This window comes from Stenella coeruleoalba, assembly GCF_951394435.1.
Source record: "Stenella coeruleoalba genome assembly, chromosome: 18".
Taxonomy (NCBI): Eukaryota; Metazoa; Chordata; class Mammalia; order Artiodactyla; family Delphinidae; genus Stenella; species Stenella coeruleoalba.
Window position 1 is genome coordinate 1,631,802 of NC_137164.1, and position 27,241 is coordinate 1,659,042.

The following is a 27,241-nucleotide window of genomic DNA, read 5'->3' on the forward strand; positions in this document are numbered from 1 at the left end:
GAAACAACCCCAACACGAAGGCAGGAACCATGTGTTCAGTAGAAGAACGCAGGCCAGGCCGCAGAGCGGGCGTCAGCCCCGACCTGTGGCCTGAGGGAGGGCCCTCGTCTGCGGGCGCGGAGAGGCGGGTGCGGGGACTCAAGCGCCACTGGTGCCTCCCCCGCAAACTCTGACAGGAAAAAGGGCGGAGCGGAGGACGAGGTGTGTGCGCATGCGCGCGTGCACGTCCGTGCGTATGCGTGCACGCGCACGTGCACTCTGGGCGCGTCCACGGTGGTGGGTCCAGTACTGGGAACCGGAGGAGGAGACCGGTACTTGTGAAGCAGGGCGCGGAGCCTGGGTGGCTGATGGCGGACAGGTACGCACTAAGGTTCTCGGCGTGAGGGGGCTTCCAGGTGGCCGCCGGGAGCCCGGGGACGGCGCCCCTGCCGTGTCCGCGCACAGGACTGACTCCGGGACGACGGCCCCTCCCTCCCGTGAGGTGGGACAGGGCCTCGCGGGTGGCACGGGGGTGCGGCGAGCTCTGTGCACGGGACGCCTTGACTTCCACGGAGAGAGGGGACCGCAGGTGCGTGTGCGCGACCTCAAAGAGCCAGTCTGTCAGCTTCGTTACCGTTGAAGCCGAAGCCGAGCGTCGAGTGTTCCTTTGTCCTGCTCTTCCGAGTGTCTGACTGGTCTGAGGTGTGAGACCCACGCCGCCCTCCGAGATGCGCTTCTACCCGGGGTGTTAGCGGGCGAAGCGAGCGGCCACACTCAACCCCAAGGTTCAGGGCATGAAGCCCCCAGCCCTAAGAAGATGGGTCTCCTTCTCAGACAGGGTTGCTTCATTGCTTTTTCAAGACATATGCCACAACATGGCTTTCTCATTTCCCCAAACGCCCTGGTTTCTCCTCCGAGCCTGCTGGAGGGAAGAAAGGGGAAGAGAGCGAGACGTGAGGTGTGCGGAGGGGAAGGACCCAGGAAACGGATTCTTGGCAACCTCGGCCATCGGATAAGCAGCGTCGGGTTATACATTTCAGTTTCAGTTACCCCTTCACCTGGGCTTTTGTTTGCTCTTGATTTTTATCCACGGCACATTGATAATATTCTTGGTTAAGATGTGGGACTTTCCCGGACTCAACCCCACGGTCGTAAAACAACCTTTCAAAATGTCCCTTTTTTTAAAAAAAAAAAAGTGGAAACAAAAATACACATCTAGATAAACAAAGAAGTACAGATGCTGCAGCAGAGTGGCAGGTTGACGAAGCCGTTTTCTCAATGAATACATTAGGTATTAAAACCCAGGACTTAAGTGAAGAGCACAGATTGACCGCTAATGGTGATGCTCTAAGAGCTCACAACTCCCTCTGGTAACATAGCCGAATTTAAAAAGCAATTGTAAACATAGGAGGAAAGAGAAATATGCATGAATATTTGAAACAGAGTCAAGCCAGCAGTACCACCAGCCAAGAACAACTGGTTGTCCAGAGCCAACGGAGCAGGGCCGGCCAGGGGAGACCTGCACCGGCGGCCCGCAGCTCGCGTCTCAGAATGTGAGTCTCCCAAAGGACGCCCATGGGAGAGCGGAGGTGTCGATCCTTAAGCGGGGCGGTTACCCCCTTCCATCTCGCTGCCTGTCCCCCAACATCCTAGCACCTAGAACGCAGTCTCCAATGCAGAGCAGGAGAAAACTGTGCCAGAAAAGAGTTTTCCCTTTTACTTCCCGAGAAGTAAATTTTAAAAAGAATATCCTTGTATTGGGTCCTCTGACTTCTCTTATAGAGGAGCACATGAAGATTTTAAACTGTTTTCATTCCGATTGATCTGCACCCCATCTCCAAATTATTTCAGTTGTGTTTCCTTGGTCTTTCTATTTGCAAGGTTACAAGTTGCTGACGTGGGGTTAGCGGAAGGTGAATGCCACCTTCTAGAACCTTTGTCAAATCAGCCCAGCACATCTCTCTGCTTTTCATAAGTTAATTGCTAACTTCCAAGGAAAAAACACTGTTTCTTACTTTCTGGTCTCTTATCACACATGCTGAGCACGGCTTGGTTAAGCAGTAACTCTGGCTATGCAGGTAAACAGAATTCCCCGCCCTACCCCCCTTCTCCATACGAGTCTAAGAAGTGGGGGGAACAGTCAGTAGCTATTAATAACTCGCTTAACTGGAAGTGATTCAGTTTCATTAATACACTTTGAGAACATTTACATCCGCAAAGGACAGAGTGTTTACAAGGCCTGAGAAGGTTTTATGGAAAAGCAGCTTTCTGAGCCCTGGGGGCACTCTCCTGCCAGTGCCGACTTTCACAACAGTGGGCCGTCACTTGAGGGAAAACCTCAAGCTTTTGCTGAAGTTGGCCCTCATGCTGGCTTTTCAGGGGTTCTATAAACGGTCGGCACCTCGAGAGCCAGAAGTGGTTTTGGGACTTGGTAGAGGGTGAGTCTGAACGCCATCCAGGCCTCGGATGCAGAGAGTGGAGGAGTGATGGCCATGCTGTGGCTTCCTCCACACGAGCAGGTGGAGGAACTGGGCCACCTATGTAGTGTGACTTGGAAGTTGCCAGGAAAGTAGCCCCCTGACTGAGAAGTAGGCGTCTCTCCTCAAAGACCTACCTCAGAGTCTGAAGTTTAGACCAGGAGATCTCTGCATTTTGATTTGGGCATGGTCTTCAAAACATCTCCTGTGAAGTGCAAAAATTCCACTTAAGGGAGGAAGGTATTAACACAGCAGCACCCAGACCATGTACTAAGAGTCACCTGCAAGGTCCTAAAGGTGGGGCCCCACGAAGTGCTGCCACCGCCCAGCTGGCTTGTGACCAGGGCCTGGGCCCTCCCTGCCTCATCAGGCCCACGCCACCTGCAGGTCCCCATGAGCGCCCGTGCAGAGAGCCACTGCTTCTGTTGCCTGGAGCTCGTGTTTCTTGTGGTGGCTCTGAGGTTTCTGCAGCAGTGCTTACATTCAGGATTGATTTAGGATCTTTCGCCGGGAAAAATACAAGATCTTCCCCTCCACGGCCACGAGAAATTCAAATGCGTTCTAAACTGCAAAGCAGACATAGCGACCAATGAACTCAGCACTGAGTTTCACTGTGGGAACTAGCTTTTTTGCACTTTTGGAAATAGGAAATGTGCAATCTTTCACATCTTGTCTTTCTTGGTTCCTGTTTGCTAGTACCCTGAGCGTGTGCTTACCTTGCCTACCCGGCGGCCTGGCTCCTTCTTCACTCCCAGGATCCAGTTGCTACCCGGAGCCAGCCCACCCAAACGCGTTCCGTCTCTGAGCGCCAGACTCCCCTCCGCGGTTGCCCAGCAATTACGTCTGCTCACGTGTCCGCAGGCATCTCCACGTCACCAAGTGTGAAACAGAACTCATGATCTTCTCCTCCAGATTGGCTCCTCTTCCCGTTTTCCCCATTGCACAGAATTCATTCAGTTGCTCAAGGCAGAAATCTTAACGCCCTCCTCTTGGTCACCCCGTATCCAGGAGCTCCGTGAGTTTCCCCCGTCTCTCCCTTCCATCGGCTGTGACTTTACCCCCGCTGCACCGCCCACCCCACGCCGTTCGCTCCCGCCTGGTTTTCCTGCAGCAGCCTTCTCGCTAAGCCTCCTGCCTCTGATCCTTTGGTCTCGGACACCCACCGTGCGCCCTGCAGCCCGGGAGACCCTCCTACCCTGACCTGCCACCCGTCTGCCTTGCCAGCCTGCGTGCAGTCCCCGGGCTTAAGCTCGCTCACGGGGTCTCCAAGCCTGCGGGATCCGGCCGGGCTTTCTACTCCAGCCCATACCCGCCCACCTCCCGCCTCCAGTTCTGGCCCCTGCCATAGGAAACGGCTGTAAACGCCCACAGCACGGAAACCTGCTTCCCTTCGGGCCTGTGCGAACGCGGTCGCAGCCACTGGGAGCGGCCTGTCCGCTTTGTACCCGCCTGATGGAACCTGCTGCGTCCCTTCCTGGGCAGCTGGAACCCGCACGCTGTCCCTCCCAGCCCGGGCACCGCACCAAGGCCTCCGGGGGTGGGCGTGCTGACGTCATCTGCGCGGCCCCTAGCACGCTTCCTGCTGCACGACCAAGGCTCGGTAAGTGGATGGCGGGATTCTCTTTTCAAGTCTGAAGGGCACTGTGGTTGGCGCTGAGGTGACGGACTTCGAGGCGGCGGTGCTGCTTCTGAGCTGTGAAGGTGGGGCGTGGTGGGTAGGGCGCAGGCCGGGCCATAAACCGTAGCAGCGGCCGGCGTACAGCGATGCGTCCGCTGCTTTATCTGGGGCACCTCAGGGTTACCCTCGACGCGGACAAGGAACCTGAGGCCTCCCAGGTGAAGCGTGGAGGCCAAGGTCGCCCAGAAGGTGTGGAGGGGAGGGGGCGGCGGGGTGGCTCGCCTGGCTTCCTGCTCCCGGCGCCGCCTGGGCTGGTCTGTGTGGCGTTGGCCACGTGCAGGAGGGTCCCTGACACCCACTGTGGCTTCGTGCAGCGGCCACCCTGTCGAGTCACTTTGTTCTGATGTGTATGATAGCGTTTCATTTGCGTCAGTGGGAAGGAGCCTATTGGGTGCGTGTGCTTTGCAGGGCGGGGGAAGCTGGGGAGTGTGACGTCGAGTTGCTGGGTTGAGTCGTGGAGAGAGTAGCATTTGCTCTTTCGAATTTCGTGGCCTGTTTTTCCAAATGGTCACCTCAAAAATCAATGAATTAGTTCATTCCTTCACCAGATGTTTATTAAATAGGATGCAAGATGCTGTTCTGTACTGAATATCAGACGGTCTTAATCTAGCCGCGAGAGAGGAGGCGGGCCCCCCTCCCCCGCACAGAGCAGAAGCTGGGGCCGCCGGCGTGGGTCTGGGAGGAGTGGCGTGTGTGCTGAGACCGAGGCCATTTCTCGCTGTGGTGACTGGAGTAGGCAGCATGTGACCTGGCTGCCCGCAGTGGGGCGTGTAAGCTGTTCGATGTAAGCATGGCAACGAGCCTATGGCCCTCCCCGGGGCCATAAAGCAGGCAGTCCATCAATATTTACTGAGTTGGCTTTTAATCTCAGGTGCAGCATGCAGCCATCCAGCTGAATAGAGGAATTGTGTTTATGGCTGAGTCTGGTACAGTGTATTTCATTAGTACAATTACGATGAAAAACAATTCCTGTGTTATTTGCCTCACTTCTAAAATGCTTGTATATCTTAATTATAAGGTCAGGATTTTTAACCTGGAGAGCTCAGATGCACCTAATCTTTAGACCCGGATATTAAATGCAAAAATTTGTACGTATATGTAACTGTTTATTTTTCTGCTTAGCGCTTTCATGAGATTCTTAAGGGAATATGTAGGAATTTTATTGTTGAAAGAGGTATATTCCACAGAGGGATAAAGCTGAACTTATTTATTGATTTCTTACGTAAAATCAACACATTCTTATAAGTATTTACAAGAAAATTATTTACAGGTAACTTTTTAATTTTTAAGTTTTTGTTGAAGTATAGTTGATGTTACAGTATTAGATTAGCTTCAGGTAATGTTGTAACTTTTTGAATGTTATAATTTGTAATAGATAATGGGTCTAGAATATGTCATTGTGGCTTGGAATGTGAGAAAAGTTCAAGTGCTTAAGGAAAGATTTGGAAATAAGTGATAATATTATCTAAATTGAATGATCAAGGCACACCAAAATCCTTAGCTGTATTCCATGCATGTGCCAGAAATATAAAATCAACAAAGGATCTCCCAGACTCTAGTTACTGGACTCCAGTGACTTGACAAATGTTCGGAGCAGGCTTTGAGGTCCCGTGAGGATTCCTGCGCTTGGTGTGAGCACCACCCTATTAGGGAAGGTGGCAGAACGAGGGGAGTGAGCCGGCAGCCAGCTGGGATGGGAGACTGTCTGTGGTTGGACACTGTCTCAGTGCGGGTTCTTCCAGAGGTGGATTCTGAGATAAGGATCCCAGCACAAGTAGTTTCCCTGGGAGGTGATCCCAGGAGACCCAGGAAGGGAGTGAGCCCGGGGAGGAAAGCACGTTCTCAGGCAGGTGCCACTGAGGGCGTCTGGGCCTTACTCCTGCCGGGAACTCTGGGGCCAGTGCCGGTCCTGTGCCTCTGCGGTACCCCGCCCGGGGCGGGGAAGCACATGTTTCCCCACTGACTCCTGCTCTGTCTGTCGGTTGAGAGCCACTCCTGGGAGAGGGGTGGACACCCCAGCACAGCTGGCCTGCCCGGAGTGAGGGGTGAAGTCCTCGGGAGGATTACAGGGGTTGGCAGTTGGGGAGTTGGGCCAGCCTGTAGGAAAATGGTAAATGCTGAGGACATAGGGGCAGGACACGCACGTTTCTGCTATTGACACCTTCTACTCTGCTGGCCAGGCCACTGGATGGTGCTTGGGGGTCAGCAGACCCCAGCTTCTCTGCTGTCCACCTCCTTTGCACAGTGTCAGAAGTCCGGGTACCACCCACAGGTTCCTACAGAGGCTCCAGCTCTCAGTCTGGGGCCCTCAGCTCTGAGGTTGCAGGCAGTGCTTCACGTGGTGCGCTAACCGGAGAGGTTAGGGTGGCAGTAGTGGGTTAATATTAGACGTGATTAAGGCAAAGAAGGGTGCCCTTTCTCTGCTTTGAAGAGCTTTAGACTAAAGTAGTTGGCTTATCAGTGCTTAGGAGCTGTGGTATCACAGGATAGACACCCCCCTCGCTCCCTCTCTCCCTCCCTCCTCCCTCCTGCTCTTTATTTTCATTCACTCTTTCTCTTTCTAAGAACTTGCACGCAGAAAGCCTTCTCTTTCTTTCAATATACTATTTTCCTCACCCTGTGTTTTCTGTCCTGCACTTCTGAGCTCAGGGACCATATTTTGTTGATCTTTGTGGTACTGATGCTCAGCAGAGTTCCTGGCATATATGGTGGGTCTTGAGAAAACGTTTGTTGAATGAATGCGTCTTTTTGACGTCCTGAAGTGGGGCAGGGCAGGGGACTGTCCGGAAACTGCCCCTCGTGCGGCAGTTTCTGCCTGCGCTCTGGAGCCCTTTCTCTCTGCACACAAAGGGAGACTCAGACCTCCTGACTCGAAAGGAAGCTGACGTCCTCTTGGGGTTCAGCAACGTCTTTCAAAACTAAACATTTTTCTGTTGAGAATCGGCAGAAAACCCTGGTAAGTGGAAAACTGACGAGTTTTCTGTAGTTGCTGTCTAAAGAAATTTTCTCTTTGTAATTGTTTAAATTCAGCTGTGGAACTTATTACTGACTGTGAAATTAAATGCCATTTTCCCCACCACCATCCAGGCCTACCCCAGAAGTGTCTCCTGTTAGGCTCCTAACTGCTGCTGCTACTGGTACTTTTCTTTTCCTGTTGTCTGTAAACTCATATTTATTATTATCTTTTGAGTCTCTGACAAAGGTAATACATATACATTGTAGAAAACTTAGCAAAAGATATGAGAGTATGAAAATAATTTCATCATTCAGGATAAAACCTCTTAACATGCTGGTAGAAAAACTTTTTATGCATATAACGCAGATAATGTTTTGTTTTATAACAAGCTGAGAATACTTGTTCTAGTTTCTATTTAATTAACAGGCAGCGGGTATCTGAGAACGGGGTTTGTTGGGACCATTTCCCATTGAAACCTCTCCGCAGTTTCTTTTCCTGCCTTCAGTTGGGTGAAGAGTTTTATAAATGAAGTGGCACGAGATACAGTTTGTTGAAGCAAAATTTTTACAATGCTTAAAAAATTCACTGTGTAGAATAAATATTTTCTTTTTCACATGCCACCTAGCTGCTGAAATTTGGACTAATCCTTCCAGTTTCAGCTTTGAAACTGGCACGCAACCGCAGTAAACTCCTCCCGTGAGGTTTTGCTTATTTCGTTTATTTCCCCCAAATTAATTTTACTGTGGTAGGCTAGAATAACTTGTCACTGAACATTTGGGTTTATGTGGTGAGGTTCAGCCAATGAAAGCAGGAGGTGGAATGCAGCTGTACTTGAAGGTTGACATAGAAGGGACTGAAAAGCATCAGTGAGTGGTTGGAAGAAGTCTTTAGAGGACATGGACCATTTATTCAGAGAGCAGGCTCGGTCAGCGTGAGGGGACAGTGCTTTCAGCCACCTGAATCTCACGGCTCCTGTAGATTCCATGATTACACAAATACTTGTTACAGGATAAATGCAACTGCCCTAGTTGGGTTACTGCATCCTTGCCAAAAAGTCGATGTACAGGAAGAGCCAATTGGGTTAGTTTACTCTTACTGACAAATACAGAGGCTACATGAATGGTCAGGGAAGTGGCCAGTGCAGCTGGACTGGAGGTGCTTGTGCATCAGACAACACCTGGGATTTTAGAATAACACACCAGCACCTCCACAACAACATTTACCAGAAAATAAAAACAGGGACGGTATGTTTCACATTTCCCATGGGCTTGCTAAAATATAATTTAAATATACAGCCAGTTAGAGACTCCTTCTGCAAAGCTCACCCCCCGCCCCCCCCCCAAAAAAACCCTCTAGATTGACCTTGAATGCTTCCCTGTAAGCAGCTAATATATGAGAACACGGTGTGTTTAGAGCTTGGTTTCTAAATATTATGCCCACTAAATAAACCAACATTCCTTGGAGAAATGGCTGGTTTCAGGGCCAGGAGGAGAAAGAACAAGATGAGTCTGGCTTATCTCATTAAGTCAGAAGGTGAGGAAGCACTCACACGGTGATAGGACACCACACAGGAGCACAGACAGGCCGGGGGCTCTCACTGCAAACGAGGGACAATTCACTGTAATTCACTGTATTCACTGTATTCACTGTATTCACTGTATACACTGTAATTCACTGTATTCACAGGCTGTAATTCACTGAATTGTATGAGAATCCCCAGGTTCATGGTGCTAATAAGTAGGTAAATGGAGAATAAAGGAAAGCTCTTTCTTAAAGCAGAATGTCGTGTAGAAAGAATAGAGTTAGAAAATGACCACTTTGTAACCGTCAGAGTAAAGATCTATTCAGGCTGGAATCACTAATGGATGCTGAAACTATTGGTTGACAGTTTCTCGGGAGGAGCCAGATATTTCCATTGTCTCAAAGTCTTCCTCACAGACTGCTTACTAATTGCAAAGGTAAGAATGGCAACTTTACAGTGAAGAAACTTGGGAGACACTTATTAACAATCAAGGATTCAAAGCACAGTTTCTGTCACCAAATCACAGGGCAAACTGTTTAACACACGGGTCCCGTTGTAATGCTTCTCCTACCTAACGTTTCTGCCCGAATGCATAACCTACATCTAATTCAAATCGAGGGACAACTGACCTGAAATCTGCAAAAGTGCCAGTGTCATGAGAGACCAGGGAAGTGGAGGGAATGTTCCAGAATAAAGGAGGTTCAGGAGACAGGAGCACTAAGTGTAACACATGAGTTCTGGATCGGGTAAGACGGATGGAAAAGACATCGTCGGGACAGTTGGTGAAATCTGATGCGGACTGTGGAGTAGATAACCCTATCAAATCAAAGCTCACTTTTCTGAATATTTGTTTATTGTAATACAGGAGAATGTTCTCATCTTTGGAAAATGCATGATGAAGGACTTTGGGGTGACGAGGCAGGAGATCATCAGCTGACCCTCAAAAGGTTCAGAAAGAATGTCATTATATATGATATTGTATAGGCTATGTAAAATATGTAAAACGTGTTATATATAGAAAGGGGATGATAAAGCAAAGTGTTAAACTTGTGAATCTGAATAAAGGGCGTATGGAAGTTCTTTGTACTATTTTTACAACTCTTATAAAATTATTTCAAGATGAGAAGTTAGAAGGAAAGAAGTTACTAATTTTGCCACAGTTGGGGTGGAGGTGGGCCAGAAAGTCAAATCCACATCTCTGTCCGTCTCTTCTCTTCTCCGTGTTCCGTGGTTTCCTCTAGAGCCAGTCTGCCTCCGCGCCCTGTGGCCGGGCTCCCAGGCCCCAGACAGCAGTGACAGCCCCTGCCTGTCTTGTCCCTTCGTCCTGTCTTCCTTTAGTTTGGCTGCCTCGGTAGCCCTCCCTCCTGCCAGCCCGCAGGTGAGAAGACCCCCGCCTGCTCCCTCTTCCCCACCACTTGCTGTTCGCCATGTTGTTTCCCTCCCCAGGCTGTGGGCCCCTGGAGTTGGGCTTAGACAGTCCAGCTCTTAGGTCTTGGTCCACCTCTTCCAGACCGCTGCTTGAGGGGACAGGCCTTTCATTTCCCCCCAAGGAAACACCGTCATTTCGGTGGGACGGGATTGGTTTCTTCAGGAATCACCAGACAAATCCTACCATGGGCTTCCTCAAAGTGTCCCAGCGCTGAGGTGCGTGGCAGGATTTTGAAGCTCCCGAGGCCACCAGAGCTGGCAGAGCCTTTGCTCCTCACTCCCCTTCAGGTGTGGCCCCTCGTAGACCATCACATGCCTGCCACTCCTTCATGTGTGGGCTGTGAGATCAACTAGGTTAAAGCAACCTTGAAAGATCCTCATGTGATTGGGAATAACTCTTTCACATTAAGGGAGTTTGATCATCTTGGCATTAAGACAATTTATGAAAACACTGTAACTCAGCAAACCCGGAAATGCTGAGTTTTGGCTTGTGCACCCAATGGTCTGTGGTTCTCATGCTGGGATTTCCTTGTCCTTTTTTTTTTTTTTTAAACTTGTGCTGGGAAGGGGGATTTGAGCCTTTAAGTCCTGGTTAAATTTAAGCGTAATTATTTTATCAGGTAGCAGGGGTGTAGCTATTACCTCAGTTACTCTTTCCATTAAGGCCGAGTGTCCAGGACTGGATGACGGTGCAGGACCCACTGCAGCTTCTGTTCATGATGTGCGGTGTTAGTACATTACCAAACACGTAGCTTTCATACTTTGTATCTATGTCGGCTGTTGTAGCCTACTTGCAGAAGATCCTTCATTCCAGCGGTGTTGACAATGGAGTGCTTTTGACTGCATCAGGCAGGGGAACAGCGTCCGGGGAAAGCTGCTGATGGGTTGGACCTCTCATTGGCTTCCTCAGACCTCCTGCTGCCCCATTTTACTTAGAATACTAATAACGAAGTAGTTATTTTTCCAAGGAGAAGAGTTCTGCTTCTTTTGTCCTTAACCAAAATAGGGACCAGTTGCTGAAAGTTGTATTGGTATTTGCACATGCCCAGCTTTCGAACTCAACGTTAAGGTAAAAAAAAAAAAAAAAAAAGAAAAAGTGAGACAAACAGCCTTTTAAAGCAAACACGACCATTGTAAACCACTTGGCTTTGATAATTTCTTCTTTTTCCGTATAGCCTTGACTTTGGCTGAGACAGCGTGATTTACAACATGAGTGAACGTCTAGAGGGCAGAAACTATGTCATACATGGTCTGAGCTTGCCACTTTCTGTTCTAAGATATAAATCATATAACATTTGTAGTAAATTAGAATGTTTAGGTGTATGATTAGTTGCTTTGTATAACTAGTTTTTAGAACCTGTTTATAGAGTGTATCCTTGCTAATTTTGATTTTAAAATTATCCTTTAAAAACAAAGGTAATACATGTACAGGGTTTAAAAAACAGTGCACACTGGGACCTATAAAAAGAAGCAGTGGTCCCCAGGCCCATCCTTCCTCATCCTTTGTCCCTTTACTCAGGCCCGACTTCTTTTATCTCTTTTAGCTGTTTCTTCTGTTAGTTATTGCCAGTCCCTAAATATTGGTTTATACTGTTATTTCTCTAGTCTGATGGGATAGTTGAAGAGTTACATGTCCTCATCAGCATTTCTCCCAATATCTCGATACAGTCAACCCACATTTTGAGTCCCTTCATTGCTGGATTACTTTGTCACTTTAGGGAGTATAAGTATAGCTTGATTTCTTGTTGCATTAAGTGCTGGGAGTATGTCAGCTTCTAACTGTGCACTCAGCCCCGGGACAAGTTACATACTTTTTAGGGACAGTGGAAAATGAAAATGCAGCACCCGTTGTTTAAAAAAGTATTATGAATATCACGGTGATGACAGAGAGCGTTAGACCAAGCTTGGGGCCCTTCTGGTGGCGTCTCTGTGGGGCTGCAGGGGTGGCACATCCTGACGTTGCTTCTCTTTCCCTTCAGCTCTCTGCTCTTAACTTCTGCCATTTCTTTCTTACTTTTAAATTATCAAGAGTAATAACATTTTAATTGTGTCCTGTAACCATATATATCTCATCCATTCATTCTCTATAGGTTAAGTATCCAAGTAGAAAAATAATATATAGTTTATTGTTGTGACTATGCAAATATTATTCATTGCAGAACCAAGTAAACCAAGTATTTTCTTTCTTGTACCTCCTTTTGTTTTTCCTGGAGTTTATACTTGCTTTTACTTCTGTCTTGTCCTTTTGCTGTATCACATTCTCTGTTGTAACCAGTCTATCTAATCAGCTGTTCAATCTGTTTTTCCCCAGAGGCCTCTTGCAGTCCTGAACAAAGGGCCTCCCTCCTCTATCTGGACTTAACTCTCTCCAGGCCTGTTGCCTGGCTGGTGTACTGGGACTTTTCTTTATTTCTTCCCTGGTTTAGTTTCACTGCTTCCTAGATTCTGAGATTTTATCCTTGGTTGATCCTTTGCTCTAGGCCCTCCTCAAATAGCTTTAAAAAATTTTTTTTAAATTAATTAATCAGTTAATTAATTTATGTCTGTGTTGGGTCTTCGTTTCTGTGCGAGGGCTTTCTCTAGTTGTGGCAAGCGGGGGCCACTCTTCATCGCGGTGCGCGGGCCTCTCACTATCGCGGCCTCTCTTGTTGCAGAGCACCGGCTCCCGACGTGCAGGTTCAGTAATTGTGGCTCAAGGGCCCAGCTGATCCGCGGCATCTGGGATCTTCCCAGAGCAGGGCTCGAACCCGTGTCCCCTGCATTGGCAGGCAGATTCTCAACCACTGCGCCACTAGGGAAGCCCTCAAATAGCTTTTTGATGTGAGTACAGGAAGAAATTTCTGAGTCCTTCCAGTTCTGAAGATGTTGATAATTTATCCTCTCAATTTGCAGTTATGAATAGAGCTCTAGGTAGAAACTAACGTCTCTCAGATTTTTGAGAGGATCTCTGATTGTCACTGGCATCCACTGTCATTGATGACAAGGCCACCTGATGCGTCTAGTTTTACACTGCGGTAGTTTTTTGTTTTACAGTGTGGTTGATTTTTCTCCCTGAAGACAATTTCCTTGTATTCTTCGTATTCTGAATTTCACAACGTTGCCCCCAGGTGTGGCACAGGTGTGGGTCCTTTCTCACCCATTATTATGCTAGGCGTGTGGGAGCATTCTAAACCTGGAGATTGCTCTTTTAATCTTTGGAAAATTCTCTTGAATACATTATTGGATAATTTCTTCCCCTTTGTTCTTCTCTTTTTGAAAGTTCTATTAATTGGATCTTGGACCTCTTGGACTAATTCTATATACTTCTTGAATATCATCTCAACTTTGTCTCTCCTTAAGAGACACAGTTCTCGTTTTTGGGAGGTTTTCCCAATTTATCCTCCACTCTTTTTATTAATTTATCATGTTTTTCGTCCCTAAAAGTTTTGTTTTTCTCTAATTTTTCTACTCACTGCATTGTTTTTGCTTTATGAATATCATACCAATGATTATACAAATTGGAGTATTCAAATTATTCCTGAATACTCCATAGTATTTTTTCCTATTTATCCTGCTATTTTTTTTTTCCCCATGATGGAGGCTTATATGTTGGTGATTCCTGACTGACCTTTGAATTTTGAGGTGAGGCACTAAAAACCTGATGGTGAGCTCTAGATACTTAAATAGGGCTTGTGAATCGGTGAGGTTTGATTTAAGGTGATAGGTGGTGACAGTATTTTTTACTGGGAATTCTGTATACTAGAATGTATAGGTCTTTCTTCTGTAGCGGTTAGATGTTTTAGGGTGAAGTTTTAGATTTTTTTTTGCCTGGAGGTATTTTCCTGGGTGGAAATCGAAGTGTGTGGAATTGATGCCTTCTTACAATAACTTTCAATCACTTCCTCATTTTCTTCCCCAGAGCCCTCCCTGCCCCTCTGCTCTCCTGGCTTGGCTGCACTGCTTCCTAGGTGCTGTACATCACGGCTCTGATACTTCTAGGTACCGAGTCTCTGGGGTTCCACCTGGAGGACAGCCCAGCTGAGCTCCCTGGAACCGTCCTGCTCCATCAGTTCTCTGTAGCTTGTCGCTCCTGTAAATTCGCCGACCTCTCTTCCCCCCTCCTTCTCTGCATCGTTGTTGGTTTATCACCACTTCACTTCTTTACTGTCATTTAAGTGAGGTCTTGAAGGAGGAGGATGCTGTTTATATGTTTTGAGGAAGATTTACCTTAATCTTTTCTTAAACCACCCGTGGCTTCTGTGTGTGCCAAGGATGGCGGTGCCCAGTGCGTATCAGCTGTGTTCACGCAAACACCATCCATTCTCGTCACACCTGTCACTTGTAGAGTCGGAGAAAAATCAGTGTAAATTTTACATAGGAAAACCGTAGTTTTCTAAATACCCATGTGCGTGTCTGTGTGTCTGTCTGTGGTTATGTAGGTAGCCCCTCCTGCGGGGACACGGTTCAAATGCACAGGGCCTCTTAACGGAGCTCAGAGAGGATGGGCACGCGGTTGCCTTGGGGATGGATTGGAGGAGCTGTTGTTCTTCTTCTTCTTCTTAATCAGCAGAAAGTTTAAAAAATTTAAATGAAAAAAGTGGCTTTAGGCTGCTCCATATTCTCCAGGTCATCAGGCCTCATATCTTTATGTTATTTTAAAACATACTTATGAACTGACTGAGATCCACCTTTATTCAATCATGTAAATAGATTGTTTAGTAAAGTTCATATTTTTTCTCTCCAGGGTTTGGGGCAAATACTGCAAACGTAATGTGTAAAATGAAGGAATCGGTTAAGCTGCCGGCACGTGCTTGTAGCACTTGTTATGTTGTTACTGTAGCAGTTACACTGGTGATTTACACCCGCTTAGCCACAGCTCCTTCTCGGGGGAGATCCTCCTAAGCGTAAGTCTGGACACCAGCCTGGGAGGCGTCTCTCAGCTTTCAGAGACCTTGTTCACACCTCACAGAGGCTTCTGTCTGTAGCGTTTCAGTACTTTTCAGGGAGAGATCTTTACATCCAAGGAAAGCAAAGTGGCCAGCAGCTCTTCATAGCTTCTCTCCACCTCTTTCCTGAGTGCCCGGCAGACAGTGGTGACACTGGGCAAATATTTCTGAGCATTTGGTGCACATATTGGGACACTGGTTCACTAGCCTCATGGTGGGTCCCTGAGGGAGGTGGCTGTGAATTTGGAAATGTGCGAACCACAGTAATGTCCATGGGCCCTTGGTCTGAATACTGCATGTGGAGAACAACAGGCCTATTGAATACTGAGTGGGAGAAAATGGAATTAATCTAGAGGAGTTTAATTCGGCTAATTAAAAGATCTGTTGGGGGTTGTAGCATGGTTTGTTTATTTTTATTAATTTTTTAAGCAAGCACATAGCACTAGCTAGATGTCGGGCAGTATGCAAACGTCTCCTTGAATCGTCATCGTTTGATATGATGTGTCCTGATCTGCCATCTACAGAGGAGGAAACCGAGGCTCAGAGAGGCTACAGGACGATTCCCCGGGGTCCTCCCGAGGTAGAGTTGAGCCTGTGGGTCTCTGGAGGCCCGTCTCTGCAGGACATCTTGCCTGCCCCACTGTCTCTGTCTGCGACCTTTGTTTGACTTGCCCTTTTGCCTGGAGCACCCTCTTTTACTTACTGAAATTCAGTTCCCCCTTTAAGTCCCAGCATCAACGCCAGCAGCATGACATCTGCCCACGTTGCAGAGCCTCAGTCATGGCTGGTTTCTACCTTTCTCTCTCCGGGAGAACTTCTCAGCTCCCAGGTTGGTGTTACCTTCCTCCCTTGGGTTCCTGTTCCCTTTCTCTCCCATCCCCATGGGCTGACATGGTGTCTGCTGCCTGTCGGACCCTGGGATCTTGAGGAGAATCCAGTGGGCCCACAGTGACGCAGGACTGGCCACCCAAGTGTGTGGTTGGTGTCTGACGTTGTAGGATCAGTTAACGTCTAGCTGTAGAGACATCGTTCCTGCCTGGTTTTTTTTTTTTTTTTTTTTTTTTTTTAATCACTGAGTTTTCTGGGGAAGTTAGAAGACTCCATAAAAACTACAAGATTGCTCAGAAAAAAAAAAGAATGTTTACTAGGTTCTAAGGTATTTGAAGGCAGGAACCATTTGTTGCTCTCCCAGCCCCACTCAGCAGCTACTCACTGCTTTGCAGTACTGTTTGGACCTTTGAAGGCTGTTGGGTGGAGAGCCAGGGGTGAAGACGTGCCTGTGTGGCGTGGAGCTGCCCTCCTGACTCTGGGATTCCTAAGGCTTTAACTAGAGTTCTTTTTTTTCCCCCTCTTTTTATGTTTGCGTGAATTCTCTCCAGTGTTTCATCCTCACTTCCAGCAGCAATTTTCATTCTTCTCCTTAGCTGTAATTGCTGGGTATTAAAAGACTGTGTGACTGTGTTATGAAACAAAATTGTATTGTATCGTACGAATATTCTTCTCCTGGGGTTTTCCTTTCCTGTGATGATGTGAGAAATCTCTTTTTTACCTCCTGTGAAGTCTCTGAAGGGATTTTCGCGGCTAATTTGGGATAATAAAGGCATTCTTAGTGTAATGCAGCTCTTCTTTTTAGGAATATGTATATATATTTCCGTCACTTCTGTATAAATTTGCCTGAGCTGAACGAAATTCCCTGCAGAAGGGCTTTAAAGCGATCATGTGTTTGCATGCCTCTGCCCAGTCCGGCCACCACCCACCCATGCTCCCAGTGACCCTACAACTCAGCCTTGACGTGTGTCACACCAGACGGCTCCTTGGGTGCTCTGAGGCTTGTTCACTGTGGTAAAAATGAAAGAGACGGAGGAATTAGAGGTCAAAACATTGTCAAGGAGAATAGAAAACTGTTTGGCTTGAAGGTTGTCTTCTTTTTGACTGAGAGTGTAAAGGGCAGTGGGAACCAGAAGGGTGAGCTGTGCTTTGCTTCGGTGATGCTTTGCTTGGCTGTTTGAAATAAATGTCCATTAAACGCACAAAACACGCCTGCCAGCCCCCCGGACACCGGCGGCTTCCCGTTTGTGTCCTTTATGAGAGAGGCACGTGGACTGGCTGGGACGGGTCTTTTCCCAGCCCCACCCTGCCAACCCGCCTGCACCTGCTTCTGCTGCTTCCCTGCTCCCACGCACACCCCCCGCCCCAGGGACATGCCTGCCATCTTCAGGGCACTTTATTTTTAAAGAAAATGATTTTTTCCCTTGTGTGATGGTTGGTTCTGTGTCAACTTGGCTCGTCTGTGGTGCCCCGTTGGTTGTCGGGGCAAAACATTTGAAAAAGAATAGATACATGTACATGTATAACTGAATCACTTTGCTGTATGCCTGAAACTAACACAACACTGTTAATCAATTATACTCCAATATAAAATAAAAAGTTCAAAACAAAAACCTAGTCCAGGTATTTTGCGATGTGACTGACATCTTACGTCAGTTGACTTTAAGTGAAGGAGATTATCCTGGACAGTGTGGTCCGGCCTCATCAATCAGTCCAAGGCCTGAAGAGCAAAAACTGAGGTTTCCTGGAGAAGAAGGGCTGCAGCCTCCGGACCGGAGCATCACCTCCTGCCTGAGTGTCCAGCTGCTGGGCTGCCCTGCAGATTCCAGGCTTGTCCCATAAACGCATGATTGCATGAGCCAGTTCTTTAACTCTCCCCCCCCCGAATATTTACGTCATCTGTATCTATATCTGTGTCTGTATCTGTATCCCTATTCTGTTTCTCTGGGGTCCCCTGATACACCGTATTTCAGATGTCTAGACACACAGCCTCACTAACTTTGATAACGTAGCAGGAAGGTGTTCTTCATCCGTGTGGGTTATAGTTATTACTGAAGAATAATTTTTAAAGCTCTGGGTCAGCAGCATATTCACTGCCCAGCTGGTCCCAGAACTTCTCCCCCAGGTGGTCCCCTGCATTCCTGGCCACGCTCTATCACTTTCTCCTCAGCGGTTGTTCTGGGGGCCGCCCGCGTGCGTAGCGCTCTCTTCCTGTTTACTGTTCACGTTTCCTTGGCCCCCTTACAGAGACCAGAAAACAGGTGACCTTACAATTAGCAGGGTGAGGAGGGGGGATGGGCCATTTCCTTGCTACTTCTACTTTTTGCCTGAGGGTTGTTTATTGCAATGAATGGATTTGCAGAGTGAAAGTTTGAAAAACAGGGAACATGTTCTCCAGGTGTCCTTCCTTTTAAATGAATATGTCCTAAGAAAATGTGAACCTTGCAGAATTGATCAGGGAGAACATACATTGTAGCTCCCCAGACGGGAAGTCTTGAGGGGACATGTCAGGAGAGGTGGCCCTCCCTCCTGATGAAGGCTGACTGGAGGAGGGCCTTCTGCACAGCCACATGGAAAGGGTCAGAAGGGCACCAGAAGACTAGGACTGTGAGTGGGATGTTGGGGCTCAGAGGTGATGGACGCGGTGGTCAGACAGAGATGCTCACGTTAGAAGGGGTTCCTGGACCAGCCTGGCCACCCTACTGGAGCTGGTGGGGACAGAGCCTGGGGCTCTTAGACCCAGCTCAGCGCTGCGTCCAGATGGGACACAGGCTCATCAAGGCTTCCACTGACCAGCAAAGGAGATTTGGGGGTAAATAGCTATGTTTTAAACATAAAGTTAATGAAAAATCAGATTTTATTTCAAGAAACTTTGTTTTCAGCTTCTCCGGCACACGCCTGGTCTACAGAGTGAGAGAGGCTTTCCGCCCCGCCCAAGAGTTCTAGGCTTTTCTGGCTTATACGTCACTGTCACGTCACCTTTTGGTTACCTTCTTGGCCTTCTTGGCATACTTCTGAGCACAAAACCGTTCTTTTCTCGCAGCTTTCGTTCGTTTGCTAACATCTCCCCAGCAATCGTGTGACTGACTGAGTCTCTCTGAATTCCTGTCCGGAGAACGGGGACTGAGATTCATGACTTACTTCACTTCTCACGGAAGCTCTTCCCATCTCTGTCGAGCTGAATGAGTGTCAGCTTGCCTCATACCCTTGAATGAGTGGTAGGAGTTCGGGGGTCAGAAAGCCTTGTCTTTCTCCCAGCCCCATCCTTTTCCAGTGGTGGAACCTTAGACAAACCAATTCTCAGCTTCTCAGTTTTCTTATCTGTAAAACAGGACAAACGTCTGTTGTGAAGATTCAGTAGGAAGACAGGTATAAAACAGGAGATGGTTAATTATTGGAGACTGTTATTATTCTTTATCGAAGGCCGTTGATTTGTTTTCCAGGCAAGAAAACCACATCCACATTATATCTGTTCTAAAGAATTTTTACCTCTTCTTCTTTCTACCTTTCTTCTCCCTTTGATTTTGTAAGAATAAGTGCAGATAGAAAGCCAGAACTGCTTTAGTGTTGTTATATTATTGAGTCTGAGGAGAAAATCTTTTGGAACTTTAAATAAAATTAAAGTTAAGGGTCTTTACCATTTGTGAGTGTCACCATGGAGACAAAAATGTGTGGTCACCATGGCGACCTCTATCAACATTCTCGTCTGAAATTCTTACATATAAAATTAGGCATGGCTGCCGCTATGAAAAGACAGAGTATAAATAAGTGAACTCCCGTGATGACAATGCCTGCCCGATTTGGTGTCACGGCGCAGTTCTAAAAATGTCATTAATGGTAAGGTGACACCCTGTGGATCCTCACAGAGCCGACGTTTGGCTATGCCCTTCTGCCTCTGAGCTGGCAGACGTTCTTAGATGGGGTTGTTCCTTGTTTCCTCTTTAGTCTCCTGCCTCATTCGAGGCAGCCTTTCTGTGTCTTTGCTTTTTATGTCTGCCTCCGGTGCTTCCTGTGGCTTCCTTGAAGGATACTCCATGAGTTCTGTTGTGTTTGTAAAAGAAATAAATCACATGATTTTATAACAACTCTCATATACAGTTAATAGTAGTAATTTCGTTTTAGATCATTGTTTTTGAAAAGAGATGAGTGTTCTTCTATAACATGCTAAGATGCATCTCATAACCTACCACACATTATGTATCTAAAATGAATCTGTATTTAGAAATAAATGATTCCCAAATGTGTGACAGGCCATTAGTTTATCCAAATGGCATAAAAATACCCACAGTGTGTATTAAAGTGGAGGCACCCAAGTTGATCAGCTGTTAGATCCCCTGGTGCAGGATGGTCTCCCAGGGGTGGGGATGACCTCCTTCAGACTCGGGAAGAGTTGGTTGTGTTGATGGAGACCATCCAGGGCAGGACAGTGAGTGACAGCCAGCGGTAAGGAGACAGGGAGGGCGAGGTACGTGCAGGCTGAGCCCTGTTGGACAGCTCTGAGGAGCATACTCACTTGTTTTCAGATCTTCTCTGCTTTCAGAATACTACCCCAAATTCGAATTAGATAGGAACCTCAGAGTACTCTTAAATACAGACATTTTGTAATCAGGTTTAAAATTTCAAAACAGAATGGACAACTCTTCAAGCACATCTTTTCAAACATTTTCTGGCAGTGCTCAAAAGATGCTGTGTTTGAATGGAAAAATGAACTCTAGATTATTGGTTTTGTGAGCAAAACGACTTCCCCAACCCAGGATCCCCCAGAGAGATGAAGGTAAGCTCTTTGTGGTGCACCCCGGAGGGAACAGCAGGCTTCCCCTCGTGGTACACTGATCAGACTCGGATTCTTCTGGTGGTGGCATCTCTTTGCTGAACTGAATGCCTTCTGCAAATCCAAAGACATCGTGAGCCAAACCTGGTCCTTAGGGTCTGGGGATTGTTTCCCTGGGCAAAATGTTGACCTCTATTTCTAAGAAAAAAGTCTTTGAAAAACTCTTTGGACGTTGAAATAGCTCTACAAAATAACATTTTGGTGCTTTAAAGTATAAACTAACCAGAAACACATGAGTTCAGTTACCCACAAATCACAGAGGGTTTTGCCTAAGAGAAAAATGCATGTCAAAACACGTCTCGGGTAAACAGTTTAAGGTGGTTATCTGCTTGCACAAGTAGGTCAAGGATTGGGGAAGGTGACATGCAAATTTGCACCCAGGTGGAGCGTGGAGGGCATATCAGCATCAGCTCACAGCTGCTGGGAGACAGGACGCCAGCAACGTTGTGATGGGTGAGAGGGTGGCCCTCGGCTTCTCTGTCCTTCTGTTGGAGGCTGAGCTATCTGGTGTGAGCCTTTATTTGGAATACTTACAGAGAAAATAAGACCAAGTTATTAAGTATTCCAATCACAGCTTCATGGCGGCAGTGGACTTCTGCTGCCCTGCACTTAACCTGCCCATTAACCCGTTGCTCCCCTTCATCATCTGCATCGGTGGGTGGATAAGAGGCACCGACGACCAGCACGCGTGAGCAGAGCTTCAGAGCTGCGTCAGGATACTGGGAAACGTGGCCAGCGTTTAGGAATACTCTGCATTTGATACCCTTGGCGTTGTAATTTGTCTTATTTGTGAAGCAAGTTTTTTCTAAGGAAGGTCCTTGATGAAATGATCACAGCGTGTGAATTAATAGAATCCAAATGAATTTATAAATGTATAAAGCGAGTATAAAAACATTCATTTGACTGGCATTTAGGTTGTGAGGTTTGTTGGGAATTTCCTGGAATCTTCTTGACTCCTGGGTGAGGGATCTTCTGAGAAGCAGGAGGGGAAGGGAGGGATGGGTATGAAGTATCTTCTGTGTGTCATGCATTGTGCTTTTAAGTGTGTCCTCTTTTAAACGCTCACAGAAGTCCTTTAAGAAGGCTGGTTGTCTTTATTATCTAAGTGGGTGAGGAGACTGAGGCTGGAGACGTTAAGGTCATTTGACCACAGTCAACAGTGGTGATGGTTGCTCCATGGATCCGTTTGTAGCTTATCTCATTTGCAAGATTCCCTGTCTCTCTTGTCCAAGGCTGAGAGCTGGGATGGGAATTGAAGATGCATAAATTAGAAGGCCAAAGACCAATCCTCGTTCCTAATTTAAAAAAATTTAGAGAAACCCACGACTTAAAAGAGGTTCCTTCATCACGTGAGCCCTGGTGTTGGTAAAAACACGCGGAGTTGCAGGAAGCCTGGCTTCTGATCCACATAGCACCGGGGGCAGCCTGCGCCAGTCAAGTCCTCAGTCTGCTCGTAACAAAATAAGTAACGTCGTGACGAATAGTAACAGAATAAGTAATGACGAAATAAGTAACCTCATAACAAATAATTATCGAATAAGTAACAATGAAATGAATAAAATGATAAAGGTAATAAACTTTATGTACATTCTGACACTTAGGGAGAGGCATTTGCGAGGATGATCTGTTACTGTGAGGGCACAGATGGTATCCTGAGTCGGCAAAGCTTTTCCCCGTCCAGTCCTCCAAGGAGGCTGGTCCAGTTGTCCTTCTGGTGCCCTGGTGGTGAGTGTGGTACTGTGTCCTTGGAGTCTGGCAGCAGTGGCGGTGCAGTCTGTGCTCAGCGATGGAAATTTCTCCAAGAGCTGTTTCTAAGAGTCACCGTGAATTCATGCATTTGGTATGTGGCTGTTTGGGCAACAAGTAGCGTCTTTCCCTCACGTGATGGAAGCTGGAGCATTAGCTGGTTAATATTAACGACCTTCTCTAACCGAAGTGGGATGTGGTGGGTGGGGTCTGGAAACTCGTGGAAATCACAGTCCCTGTGCGTGTTGAAAATCACGGAGGACTGGCCCTCTCATGATCGTGGCCACAGAGAAAGGAGAGGTGGAAGTTCTGGCGATCGACAGCTGCCTTCGGGCCCTGTGACCACACATGCTGCACCATATGCTGAAAAGGATGCTTCAGGACGATCATCTCTTTTCCACCTTGAAATATCTGAGTTTCAGTAATTTTTTTAGGGGCACAGGTTAGGTTCTTAAGGCTAAATTTGTCATTTTTTTTCAGAGTAAACAATGCTGTTGAATTGTATGAGAAAGCAAGATGCTTAGAAGGAACTCTTTTCACTACTCAAATTATTTTTCGAAGCCAAAATTCAACCTTGGGCTTCTGTACTGGTTTCAATAAGCATTGGCAGGAGGAGGCAGAGCATGGTGGTTTCTGGACGGTGATCACGTCTTGGTTCCTTCGGCAGTGTGCTGCTCTCTGGGACCAGGTTTTTGACCTAGTATTTTAAGGATTGAGGGCCCTGAAGGGGAGCACAGCTGTGGGGAGGACTTTCCCTTACTTTGCCATCTGTTTTTCCAAGGTACATATCAGTATTTAAGGAGTCTAGTCATAATGCATAAATGTCATAGCTCTTGTACATTTAATTTATTCTCCTGAAGATGGGGCTTTGTATTCCCTCCCCCCTCCCCCGAAGCAAGATGTTAACCCTCTCAGATCTCAGAGTTCAGGAGACCTTTCCACGCCTCTTGTCTGAATCGACCACTCTGCCTACTTCCGTGGTCAGTTCCGGCTGCTCGTTTGCACAGAGGAGTTGGGGTGACCTCCTGCCCGGAGCGTGTAAATCACGTCCTTCAGCAGTGGTTAGGTGAACATCTGGGGTGTGCTGGGCAGGTGCGTGGCACAGGTGGCCCTGGGGCTAGAGGGCTGGACAAAGCAGAGGGGTGGCCTACGGGGGTACAGACATTGAACGTGTGATGGAAACCTTGATGACTGTTCGGACACGGAGGGCTGGGGGCTCCGGGACGTGGCCAGGACTGGCTGGGGGAGGGCTTGCTGAGGAAGAGGTGAGTGGCTGAGGCTAAAGCAGCTGCCAGATGAGGGGCAGGGTGGAGACCCTGGGGCTGGAGAGGCAGGATGTGGCTGGGAGGCGCCGGGTGCGTCCCGGGGGCAGTGCACTCAGGGTGCCCTCCTGCTGAGGGTCAGCCCCCAGTAACAGCAGTGCCCACTCCATACTTGGGGACAAGTGAGCTTCAGTCAGGAGGCTTAATCAGTAGCTTATGGAACAGTTAGCTTCCAATCCAGGCACCAGACAATTTGATCTGAAGTCTGTGTAATGATTATCATCCTGACGGTGGCAGCATTTTGAATCAGCTGATTCCTGGTTTTGAGGACAGTTGAGTGTATAGACTCAATGTCTCAGGGTTTGAAAAGAGAATCTCAAAAGTCATTTGGCCCTCTCTCCACCCGATGTTAATATTATCATTTAGCACCTCTGGGGAGGTGGCACTCGTGGGACATGGTAAATGAGGGCAAACTCAGGGTCAGATAGAAAGTCACGGGAAATTCCTGACGCTGGGGTTAGGGGTTTGGGACAGAGTGCCGCAGGCATGGAGTTCTTTCTGAGCACATCCCGTCACAGGGCACATCTTTGGAGCGGTCAAACATGCACGTGAGTAAGGTGTGTCTGGCAGGCCTCTTCACTGGAAACGTGACTGTTTTCCCCTTTCTGCACTCGGTTCTTTGGAATTAGGTCACTAAGTCCAGCCCACATTCAAGAAGAAGGGAGTTAAGATCCAGCCTTTTCTCTCCAGGGCCTTTCATATCCCAAGCCTTCCCCCCAACTCCAATATCTTATAAATCGTTAGGAGAGAAAACTACTCCCTCATGGGCTGGACGAGTCATTCTATCTATCTATCTGTCTGTCTATCATCTGTATCTATCTATTGTCTATCATCTGTCTGTCTATTATCTGTCATTTGTCTATCTGTTATCTGTCATCTATTATTGATCTATATCTATCATCTGTATCTGTTATCTATCATTTATTATTTATTATTGATCTCTAGCTATCATTTATTGGTCCATCACCTATTATCTATCTACGAAACAAGAATAACAGAGCAGTTTGGGACAGCTAATAAAAGTCTAGGAACATTATCTTCTGAAAAGAAAATCACTGAGGCCGAGCACTCCAAGAGTCCTTCACGTTAATCAGGAAGGGTGCTTAAAGGTTTCCCTTTCAGTTTAATCCTTTTGTGGACCCCAGCAGGAAATAGGCACAGACTCATACAAGGACAGATTTCCCCACGGTCACCCACATGTTTAGATTCACATTCTGCTCGGCACATTGGGTTTTTAATATACATATAGGACAAGTTGTATTAATCAGTAAGAATTTCTTATTAGTAAGAATTTCTTTTCTCAACTGAATTTGGTTATAAAATATTTAAATAAAGCAAACAGAGAAGTACAGGCAAAACCATAACATTTTGCCCTATCTTTTAAAAAGGAAATAAAAATAGAGGCACAGTTGAATGCCCACCACAGTAGAGGCACAGTTGAATGCCCACCACAGTAGAGGCCAGCCTCTGGCTGTAATTTCTCACCCTTCCTCCAGAGGAAGTCATTATCCTGAAGCAGGCATGCACTGTTTACATCTGCGTTTCAGTACCTTCCCTGCTAAAGCAAATCCTCTTCTCATCTCTGCTATGTAAGTATGTATAAAATTAAAATAATATATGGTATTTTGGGGGTAAAAATCATACAAACAGTATCCTACTGTACAGCTTATATTTTGCACTATTTTGCCTCTCATAATTATACATCTGAGACCTGGTCCTGTAGGTATGTGTAGAACTAGTTAATTCATTTTATGTTTATTTGTTTATTTTTTGTTATTTTGGGCAACCTTTTTTTTTAACTTTTTATTTTATGTTGGAGTATAGTTGATTCACAATATTGTGTTAGTTTCTGGTGTACAACAAATTGATTCAGTTATACCTATATCTATTCTTTTTCAAATTCTTTTCCCAATTAGATTGTTGCAGAATACCGAGCATAGTTCCCTGTGCTCTACAGTAGGTCCTTGTTAGTTATCCATTTTAAATATAGCCAGTTAATTCATTTTAAATGTGCTCCATCTTGCTATTGTATGAATAAGTTAGAATTTATTTATCCATTCCCAATTGATTTTCCACTGTATCAGGGGATATTTAAGTTGTTTCCACTATTTTCCCTATTAAAATGCTGCAAAAAACCCCCCAAAACCATTCCTGTCCACGTCTCCTTGTGCAGCATGCCTGGAACTTCTCTGGGGTGTGTCCCCAGCACAGAGTTGTTGGTGGTCTGACTTCACGAGGTGTTGCCAGGCTGCTGTTCAGTGTGGCCACACCGGTGGATGCTCCTGTCCTCTGACACTCAGGGGCGGGGTTCTCCCTGCTCCATGCTCCAGCCCTCACGGGGTGTTTCCAGACTTCAGAAGCTTGCTTATGTGGAATTGCGTTTTGCTTCATTTTTCTGATTACTAGTGATGTGATATACATATTTTCCCGACAATTTAGATTCCCTCTTCTGGGCATTGTCTGTTGATATCTTTGCCTGTTTTTATTTTCTCTCTTGACTTTTTCTTATTTGCTCGTGGGGTATATTTATATATTATGCACACTAAGCCTTTCTTGGCAATCTGTACTGTAAGTATCTTCACTTAGTGTGATTTTCCAATAGAGGACAAACCAAGCAGTTTGTGGAAAAAAGATTTTTTGCCTCATCAGGAGACTTGGGCGTTTGTTCTGGTTTGGCTACCAACTTGCTATTTGGCCTTGGGCGGGTCATGTAATTTTCCTGGACCTTGGCTTCCTTACCTCTAAAGTGGTATAATTTGATCCCAGAACCTCAAATCTCTGCTAGATACACAGTCATATCAGAGTTAAACAAAATTAAATGGAGGGAAAGCTCTTTCCAAATTAAGGGGAAAGTCTGCATGCTGGAATATTTGAAAGCAGATTAAATTTTTGCTGGTTTAAGAACATAGATAACTGGGATTATGTGGATAAAGTTGGCTAACAGGGACTTCCCTGGTGGTGCAGTGGTTAAGAATCCGCCTGCCAATGCAGGGGACACGGGTTCAAGCCCTGGCCCGGGAAGATCCCACATGCCGAGGAGCAACTAAGCCCGTGTGCCACAACTACTGAGCATGTGCTCTAGAGCCCATGAGCCACAACTACTGAGCCTGTGCTCTAGAGCCCTCGCGCCACAACTACTGAAGCCTGTGTGCCTAGAGCCTTTGCTCCACAAGAGAAGCCATCACAATGAGAAGCCCGTGCACTGCAGCGAAGAGTAGCCCCCGCTCGCCGCAACTTGAGAAAAGCCCCCATGCAGCAATGAAGACCCAACGCAGCCAAAAAAAAAAAAAAAAAAAAAAGTTGGCTAACATTTGGATAGCACTTCAGTTTTCAAGAGTACTTCCGCATACATGATTTATTTCTCATAAACTTGACTTGCAGGATCTTGTTTTAGTCGTGAAATATGTCATCACGTTTCAGGTGCCGGGCCAGGCAGTGTGTCTGTCTGCTCTGCCGTGGGACTCCCAGTGCCTTGAATCGGGCTGCACGTGGAAGGCTCGGGGTGAGTGGTTTGTCGAATGGCTGAGAGACGGGCGATCAGCTCATCAG

General features: G+C 46.9%; 1 long non-coding RNA gene across 1 annotated transcript in view; it reads left to right on the forward strand.

The window, feature by feature from the left end:
* Positions 1–283: 283 nt before the first annotated feature.
* Positions 284–27,241, forward strand: part of LOC307176865 — a 266,890-nt gene continuing 239,932 nt past the window's right edge. Inside the window, exon 1 of the long non-coding RNA XR_013824921.1 lies at positions 284–4,056. This is a non-coding gene — a long non-coding RNA (uncharacterized lncRNA). The remainder of the gene's footprint in view (positions 4,057–27,241) is intronic.